The sequence below is a fragment of the Rhagoletis pomonella genome, unplaced genomic scaffold, assembly GCF_013731165.1.
Source record: "Rhagoletis pomonella isolate Grant_MI unplaced genomic scaffold, Rhpom_1.0 Rhpom_scaffold_00004, whole genome shotgun sequence".
Taxonomy (NCBI): Eukaryota; Metazoa; Arthropoda; class Insecta; order Diptera; family Tephritidae; genus Rhagoletis; species Rhagoletis pomonella.
In genome coordinates, this window is record NW_023458558.1 from 61,625,035 (window position 1) to 61,635,539 (window position 10,505).

Genomic DNA, 10,505 nt, shown 5'->3' on the forward strand with positions numbered 1-10,505 from the left:
ACAGCTACATGCATGCATATTTACGTACCCAGCAAAAACTTTTCTTTTTTTGGTAAGCGCTTACTTTTAGTATCGATGGAGTAATGCGCTGCAATACGCCTCAAGACAAAATTTTTCACTTTCTCGTTTACCCACTTACCTCCAATGACATGCCCCGGAAAGTGCTTACAAATCGAGATTCACCACATATCCTCTAGGTTACAGAGCACATTACTTTAATCTGGGAATGTCATTGGTAGCGAGCGAGAAATTGAAAAAAGCGGGTAAACAAAAAAGTGAAAAATTGTGTCTTAAGGCGTATTGTAATGCGTTACTCCATTGATACAAAAAGTAAGCGCTTACCAAAGAATCAAAGTTTTTGCAGGGTACATACATGTTTTCCTTCCAATGCCCAAAACGAACACCTCAGACGACGCCTTACGTTGCAAGTTCCAAAATAACATGCCACCGAAGTTATTTCCGAGCGACTGCTCTACATTCCACGTACCTTACTTGGGGTCAAGCGGCTCAGAAATATGTCTGATACGCCTTTGCTAAAGTAAGCGAGATTCGGCTGGGAAGTGGTAAGGACCTCCGGGTGAGATGTAAGCTGCTGGGAAGGCATTATTACATGATTTTATTTACTACCGGGTATATATGCCTATGTACATACATACAGTGGCGGATTTACAGTCTTGGCCGCCCTAGGCCCTATAGTACTAGCCGCCCTTTTTTCAACTTCGGTACGAAACCTCGCTTCAAAGGCCAAAAAACCACTTTGACGAACCAATCCAAAAGTGCAAAATCGGTTCGAACCGCTGAACCGAACTGACCAAATTTTTCATCCGGTTCACGTCTCTGATAAAAATAGTTAAAACTGGTAAAAATATCGGGTACCTATTACTTTTAGCACGACTGTATGTATGTATATTTATCACACCGGATGTCTCCGAAAAATTGAGGTTGCACGCCTTCAACAACCTGTTTTGTATTGCCTTTATTTTTCACTACATCAAATAATAGTTGTGATCCCGTATGAGTTCGAGCTTACATTTTTTACCAGATTTTACTGGAAATCGATCCCGTACTCGGTTCTTTGGCAACTGAAAGAACAAATAAGAGAGTAAATAAGGTATTCTCTTTTTCAGAAGTTACCAGTTTTAGTCCGAAGAATTTTTGCTCGTAAATGCACCAAACGATCGGCTGTAGTGTGTTTGGTAACCAAATTGTAAAAAAAAAAGAAAAGTGCACTTTGCTCATGCATGTTATAAAATATTTATTAACTTACTTGTTTGAGTGGATGCTAATGTAATTGCAAGTTTTTTTTTGGTTATTGGCATATGTGGACTAGCGTGTTTACATAAAAAATAAGCAACGTCTTACGAGCAATATTTAGAGATTATGTTGAAGCTGTCAGAAGTTACAACTTTTTACTAGAAAGCGATCCCGTACATTCAGTGTTACTCTCTCGGTCTCAGCGAATTTTTATTTTTTGATAGTTTTACTATATTCGATGTGGAGTGACTGTATCAATGATTGATAGAAATTTGACAATTCATACCTGACGTCAATGATTTTGATGCATATCATAACTACATGCATACATACATATGTAAGTTTGTATAAGTATGCATAAAAAACCCTATCATAAAGTACGTAAAAAGGTTAAGTATCGCCCACACCTGCTAAGATAAACTTATGATTGCATTAACGTCGAAAATAATTAAAAATCAAGTGTGAGTTTGACTGCTGATACGAGTACTTCCGTTTAGATTATGTCAAGCACCATTATTTTCTAACAACACAGCTCGGTTAATACAATTCTCCAACTGTGAGTTGATTTTTATCATACTATGTCAGATGTCTAGTGGTTTGTCTTTATGCTAAAACGCTTTATTAGCACTTGTGAACAAAGAAAAAGTTATTACCATTTAATTTTTCACGACAACTATAAGGATAGGCCAACATTTATTTTCCAAACCTAATTTACCATATTTCGTGCAAAGGCCTACAAGGGAAACATCCTGTAAGATAAGATCAACGATATATAATTTTGTACTTTGCATAGGCAAAGTCGTAGACCTGTCAGAATATCTTAACATTCTTGAGACTTCATAATGCCATAGACGAATTTGTAAAGGGACCATAAATAAAAAGAAAACCAACACACACACAACATTTAAATCAAAGTATACTTAACGTTTTTTGACACGATTTTACTTTTCAGTACACGGTGGTCGTGAACAAGTCTTAAGTTTTATAAAAGTGTGCCTTTTGTGTGTGCATCACTTGTAGGTTCAAAATCCATCGATATCAAAATCGTAGCTGATCCTTTTTCGAGATATTCACATTTTTATATTTTACTTTTAAAACGCAATTTTTTTTTAACACTTATCATTTTAACAATGCAGGAATCGTATAAAAATTTGATATAAAGGTTATTATTTATGGCTATGTATATATAAACATGCATATATTATATATGTAAACATATTTCATATTTGAATTAGACGCAACCATAGGCCCTGTTACATTACGAAAATTGTTTTGAAGCTAAAATTTGAGTATTACCAAGTCCTATGATGCATAAAAAGCTTGATGTATAAAGGTGAGTAATGTGAACCACGTTCAGAGTTACTCATGGCCAACGATACGATTTGATAGTGGTTATATGGTATATATGTAATTCAAACCTACTCTAACATGTGCAAGAATTACCAGAATTTTTAATGTTTTGGAAACGTTATTAGTGCTCTGTAAAGCCATATCCAATTCATTTATGCAGTTGTCCAGTGCAGGTGTTCGCAAACTTTTAATATAATGGAACCCTCACTAAATACCTTTCATTTTATGGAGCCCCACATCAAATTACTAAACATCAAAAGCACTGCCATTTAATTATGAATTAAAACGTTTACTAGAAATTAACATAAATATATGTATGTACATATGCATATAAACTGAAAACACTGTTTCATAACGATACATTGTGACAGAAGGAAGCAGAGTTCAGATACTACTTCATGGTATTCTTTCCTAACACTAACCCAAAACTCGTTAAGAGACACAGAACCAAATATGTGTTTCTATGTCGGAGAATTCTAAAGATCTATGAATGCTTCGTAAAATAATCTGACAAAGATTTCAGGAGATTTACCTAGAGCACAGTTTGACATTTCACATTTCATTTGGTAATTCAATGTTTTTCTATTCCACACATTTTCTTTTAAAGGATGATAATTTGTCTCTCGCCGAAAATACGGCTCTTGGTTTTCCCTGAAAAAATGTGCTAACTTCACTGATCGTTTCAAAAATGTTTTAAGCCGGATATTTCAATAATAACAATATTTTGATGCTTACCAGCTAGGTGTTTGGCCGAGCTTCTTCACCAATTTGTGGCATGCGTCTTGATGTTGTTATAAAAATGGAGGGAGCTCCAATTTTACGCCGCCTGTGAAAGGCAAATGGATTTTATGAGAAGATTTTTCATGGCAGAAATACACTCGGAGGCTTGGAATTGCCTGCCGAAAGGCGACCGCTTAAAAAAAAAAAACCCTTTTTCTATACTTTTTCCAATATTACTTCGACCAGAGCTCGAACCCAGATTATTAGGCTACAGTGGCCAACAACACATACAAGTTAGAAAAAAACCAGCTGACAAGCGCAACGCCTAACGCTATGATACTAAATACGGCAATGATACCAACTACGAGTACATATACTCGAAAAAGGATAATTGCATCTCGGACATGCAGTTTATAGAACTTTTCTTTGCGTGTGCAACCAAATCGACTGCCGACCACCATCCTAATTCATGCCGAATTTTAAGCTATGGTGGCTGGTCCTCGAGTTGTACTTATGTATCTGTTGAATTATTGTACTGAAAAAAAAATTAATAACTTCACGGAACTCTGGAGTTTTCTACAGAACCTACTTTAGGAAGTTCTGGTCTAGTGAAGGGTCAACTTTGCCAGAAATCACAATAACTTCAGAACAATTGTTTTAATGTTATAAGCCCTATGTCTGCATCTAATTCAAATGATATATTGTATATATATACAAAATCGTCTAAATCGACGTTGTGGCCAAAATGAGATTAGGTAACCCTGACCTCTAGGCATCGAGATTTATGTATAGAAATCATAAAATCGTTATTAGAACAACAGATTTTTAACATAATAGTTAGAGAAAATACCGTCTATCAAGGCAATGCCTTTAAAGAAACCCCGCTTTTCGCTCTCCCGTAAAATTTGAGTGCTGTAAGATAGGAGGTTTTGTAATTGGTCAATGGGCGTTTTTGCAAAAATATCGACGATATAATATAAGTATGTCTTTATATACATATACATAATAACCTTCATATCAAATTTGTATACGATTCCTACATTCTTAAAATGAAAAGTATTAGTAAAAACAAGGATTATTGGTTTTATAAAAATTGAGACTGGTTTAAGACCACCGTGAGTAGTAAGGTTGACTTGGTCTCCGTTCTTAACCTTCGAATAAAATATGCAAGCTAGGTTTAGAAAATAATTGCTGAAAATGAAAGATTATACCTTTTGCTTTGATGACAAATGTTTCAAGAGCTCGGATGAATCTCCTGGCGTAATTCCGATTGAAAATTATAGCAGGACTATAGCGGGAAATATATTACCAAGTAGTTCCATTTAAGCCAAATAGTAGATAGCATTGATAAAACTTATTGAAACGATAATAGGCGATTGTTTTAAAGACGAACTTTTCATAAATCTATTTTCGTCAGTTTTTGACCGAATAAAAAAAAAGTATTCGAAAGTATCCAAGCGAAAATAAATGAAAGTTTTTTTTTTAATTTTTTGGTATAAATAGCAAACTTCATATCCTAATTGGACTAAATTTCATTGGACTAATATTACTAACTACTACTAACTATTATTTATTAATATTACTGTACTAATATCTGTTAAATGCGCGTGCTAAATTTCAAAAGGCTGGGCGCAGCAGGAACTGTAAAAGTCAAAACAAAAACTATGAATATCTTAAGTGGTAAACTGTACTTGGTCGCGGGTGTATTTTAACAAATCTATTAAAATTTTCAGTTATTAAATGCGAAGAAGATTTCTTGGTCATTCGAGATTATGCACATATCTCAGTTCTACGTATGTAGATATACATACAGTTCCACGCTAAATGTAAATTGTGGGCGTCCACCATTATAGAAGCCGATAGCAGTTTACGCGTCTAATTTATGTACGTATAGTAGGCTTGGGTAGTTCTTGAACTAACTGAACTAAAGAACTAGTTCATTTCAATGAGTATAATTAAATATACTAGGTAGTAACTAAATATTTTGGTTAATAATTACTGCAAATGTAAGCTATCGATTGACAAATGCTGAATAATTTTTATATATTTTATGCTGCTAAACATACGTTTTTTATGTATGTAAAATAACATAAATGTATCCGTCAATTGAACTAAATGAACTAAAGAACTAGTTCACTAAGATGAACTATATGAACTAATGAACTAGTTCACTAAGGTGAATTATATGCAGTAATGAACTAGTTCACTATGGTGAACGTAAAACAATTGAATAGTTCACTCAAAAGAACCAAAGTACAGACCTCTAGATTGCATGCCAATTTTGAATGAATATTGATGAATTCACACAATACACAATGTAAATTCAAGGCCGTATTTTAGTACTGCATATTTTGAAATTGTGGAAATAAGTGATGATCAAAACTTAAAAAAATAAGAACAAAAATTTTGTTTTTGCTCGATGAAAACAATCCAAGTCTGACAATAGATTAGTATACATCATTCTAAAGACCTATAAATCCTCTTGTCGCAATATGTTTGATCTTTAAAAGTGCATGTAAAACTACTACTGAAAAGTGTCTATTTTTCAACCAGAATCTGAGTAAATATATGCGTAAGATGTTCAAGATTTCATTTTGAACATTAAAATTGCAAAAATTTTCAAATTAAAAATACATATTCTACTAATAATAAACAATAAGAGCTCATATTCACTAAATTTTAAACATTTTATGTGTATTTTCGCTCTACACGTAAAATTTGGTATGCAGTGTTTAATTTTGCATACATTAGGAGAGAAAACTGGTTACCTCTTTTTAAATGCGTAAATTTAAACAACAAGTGTTTAGAGCAAGTTTTAAACATTTTGTGTGTAGATTGTGAAATTGTGAACATTAAATGTTTTGAATTCAACAAACAAATTTGAAATTTATTCTACGCCATACACATGATAAGTACAAGTAAACACGAAGTGTTTAATATAATTAACACGGTGTGTAAATTTGTATTCATTAAGAGAGGAAATAGGTTACCTATCTTAATATGCGTAAATAAGAAAACAAAAAATACTTTAGAGTGTTCTCATTCAAAAACTAATAAATCCACAAACCCTTGCTTTCTGACCTAAAATGATAAGTCGCGAAATGATGTTTGAAAAATCTGTAAAAAATAAAAAGGAAGGAAATTAGGGGATAGGGTCTCGAAAAAAAAATCGCTGGGCATAGCATACGTTCGTGCCACAAATCGTGATCCAAAATGAGAAAAAGTAGCCCTGACAAATTTAGTTCAATGAAAAGACCGAACTTTAGTTCATCTAGTTAAAGAACTACCCAAGCCTAACATTTGTTTTTATTTTACCCTTAACTAATACATAACTCCACAAATAAAAACAAAACTGTCTAATTTTGGGTAGCTGATTCCGAATACACACATATGTATGTAAACCATTCGTTTTTTTATAATTAGTAATTCGCAAATTGTTTCATATTTTCAGATTTATGGTTTGCAAATTTTTGTAACCTCTCTTTTTGTCACAAGCCAGAGGCTAAATAAGTATAGTAAGTAAATATGTGTAATCGCATACTTAAGAAACTAAAATTTTCATCTGAAGCTTCCCACTAAAATTAAAAAAACCCTTAAATTCACAACGGCCATTTCGAAAAGTCAAAATAAAATTCGGCATCAGTGACCAAAAATCATTCTGGAATGGATGCAGCCACCTCAGAACTGAAGGATATCGAAAGTGAACCGCAAGAACTTTGAAGTTGCCCAACAATTTTATTGAACTTGAGGCCGCTTTATGCATATAAAAAATGTGGTGTGGGAAAACAACAGTAAATTACATATACTTACGTAGAAGTTATAGCTTCTATATCGGAGATCACCACATCTCCCCATCAGACTTCTTCAACCCCGGTTACTGGGATTTGAACCAACGGCCTCGGATTACAAAACCAGCGGTCTACCCACTGGTCAAAAACTATTTATTTTTAACGGCATTGGACAGCAGTTCTATAATAACGTGTATTTTCCTCATGTAAAAGACTTGCGAATTTTAAAATAAAACAAGTAAAGATGTCTAAGTTCGGGCGAAGTCGAACATCAAACACCTGGCGCAGGGGAGGTTTTACGTAAGGATAGTTTTACTCTTATTTCAATCATTTTCGACAATATGCTCAGTTAGACTTAATGAAATAACATTGGATCACAAATTCGTGTAATTTTTCTTCACCGGATGCCCTTATCCAATGCTTATGTAGAATCGCTCGTTGATTCCGAAAATGGAGTTAATTTTTTTCTAAGAATAAGTTTTCGAAATAGCTTCAATTTACCGTTATTCACCTTAAAAACAGATGGTTCCGCTTAATCACGTATATCCAAAATCCAAAAAATACTTATGAACATGGCGTATGTAACATTCTTTCCTGCTCATATTTCATACACTTTCATTTGACCAGTCATTCCTTCTTTATTTATCCATTGATTTTCTACATTATCTACAGAATCTGTTATACATATGGGCGTGACTATACAAACAAGTGCGATCGGGTATAAAAAACGGGTCTGGTTTTAAATTTTCAATAAGTTTGGGGGTCGAAGGGAGCACGAAAATTCAAAAATGTATGTTTTCATTTGCATTTTTTGGACCACCCACCGAACTTTTTGCACGATATTCAGATGGATCAAAAATCTTTAGCCTGTTTTGAGATATCTATTACCTTGTTTATATAGACACATAAAGCGTTTTCACCCAGTTCGCTGTAATTAAAAATAGATGCATAAACTAGATTTCGGTGCACTCTGAAATGAAATCGGTTTGTTATTTCTCAAGCGGTTAGAAAACATGTTTAAACGCATCATTAATTTAAAGTGAAGTCAAAATCGGTTGGTTTGCTTTATACATTAAACAAATGTGGAATTAAAACAACAGATTTTACTGTTTACTTTTGAATACGGTTTCCTCGAGTGTGCTATAAAGCCAAAGGTATAAACGCTGGAAAGAAGTGCGTGTTGAACCAATTCGATTTTTTGTTAATGCGTAGGTATAAAGCAAGATATATATGTCTAGGAAAGATTTAGCTGGATAGAACCTATTAAATTTATCATATAATCCACTTTTTATATTGAATCTTTTGTTTGTAATATAAATTCATTGGGTGTAATATATTGGTTAGTTGTTGACTCGAACAGTTACATACACATATATTGTTATTAATAAGTGAAAAATCGTTTTACAATTTAATTTTATTTTCCATGTGCGATAGTGAACCGTTAAACTTATATTTGTATGTATGTATGTATGTATATTTAAATTTTTCCTTGCATACATATATCAAATGCAAATGCCACGCTTCCTTTTCTAAAAGTAAATTTTCATTATCAAGCTTTCGATACTAGTATTGATATATATACATATGTACATGTACATTAGACTGCACCACCAAAAAAAGTTGCGGTTTTTCTGCCGGGATTACAAAATTTATTACATTTTAAGACCCACCAAAATGTTTCGGAAAAATATTAAGATTTAAGCGAGCTGGACCGATTTGAAAATTCCTCCAAAAATGGAGTCTCTTATGAATAAAAATAGTTTTTAAAAGAAGTTTTTGGAAAAAGTCCCCTCAGATGACAAAACAGATTAGGCTTAAAAAATCTGCATAAAAATATTTAAAAACCTTTTCGACAGAATCGTAATAATGAGATTTTTGATGGCGTTTTTTTTACTTTTTTCAAAGATTGATTTACGAAAAACTTAAATAACTGGGCCAAAACTATTCCTATTAAGACTTATGGGATCTCGGTAAAAAGGTATTTTCCCACTATTTTTATTTATGTGCAAAAAAAGTCATTCGTGTCCCAATTATTATTATTTTTTTTCAAATACCAACACATTTTAATTCAACTTTGAATGATGTTCGTTCATCCCACCTTTCTCTTTCATCCTTTGAATGAGCTTATTAGCAAAGATATAAAAACGGTGAGAAAATACCTTGCAATGATACCTCACAAGTCTAAATCGGTAGAGTTTAGGTTCAGTTATTCGAGTTTTTCTTATATCAATCTTTGAAAAAAGTTAAAAAACAGCATCAAAAATCTCATTATTAGGATTCCGTTCGTTTTTTTGTTTTAATATATTTATGTAAATTTTTTAAGCTTAAACCGTTTTGTCATTTGAGGGGATTTTTCAAAAAACATCTTAAAGAAACTATTTTTATTCGTAAAAAAACTCCATTTTTTGAGGTATTTTCAAATCGGCCCAGCTCGCTTAAATCTTAATATTTTTCCGAAATATTTTGGTGGACGTCTTAAAACATAATAGTGCCGATTTTTTTTTTGTTTGGGAAGTGATGCAGTCTAATGTACATACATACTTATTTATTTATACACTTGTTTCCTAATTGACTAAGTCATTACAATCAACTAGTCATTTGCACATAAGCGCAAGTTTGTAAGATTACTTGTATATTCGCAAATCGATTGATTTTTGCATAATAATATTGAGCTTAATTGATATGCTTGCCTATTAGGGTGGTCCAAAATAAGTAAAGTCGGAATTTTAGTGCTCTCACCCCGTAGCATTTTTCTACATCGAAAAAATATATATATATTTGAAATTAAAAAATATTTAAAGGTCGCTCAAGGCGGGGGTACATCTTAATTCGATATAGAACAATCCTGGGGGTGAGAGCATTAAAATTCCGATTTTACTTTTTTTACATGCATTTTTGGACAACCCTAGTGCCTATACATTGGGTGGGCGATTAATAGAAGAATTCTACGTGTAATTATAAGCAAATTCGCAGAAGAAAATATTGGTCCAAAATAAGGATGGAGTTTGCCAAATTGCGAAAATAAGTTTCTTAGCACTTTACTTTAGTGTCGTAAAGAATGCTTAAATTTTGCATAAAAACATGCTATAAGGGGTTTTTGGTATGAAAAATCCATTTATGGACCTATGTATATATGTATCTGTTTCTTCAAATTTCCGTAAGATTAAATTAAAATTAATTTCGCGGTAAATTTATTTTCGCGGTCTTTTTTCGCAAATTTTTTTGACGCGTCTTTTTTCACCGTCAAAACACTATCGCGCCTTTATTGGGGCCTAGTGAAATTAATTTTTTTTATACATTTCCACTTAAATTCAAATTTGTATTAAATTAGTTACAGTAAAAAGTTACAAAAGTTTTTTGTTAATTTTCTATTAAAATATGGCTGGTATTTAA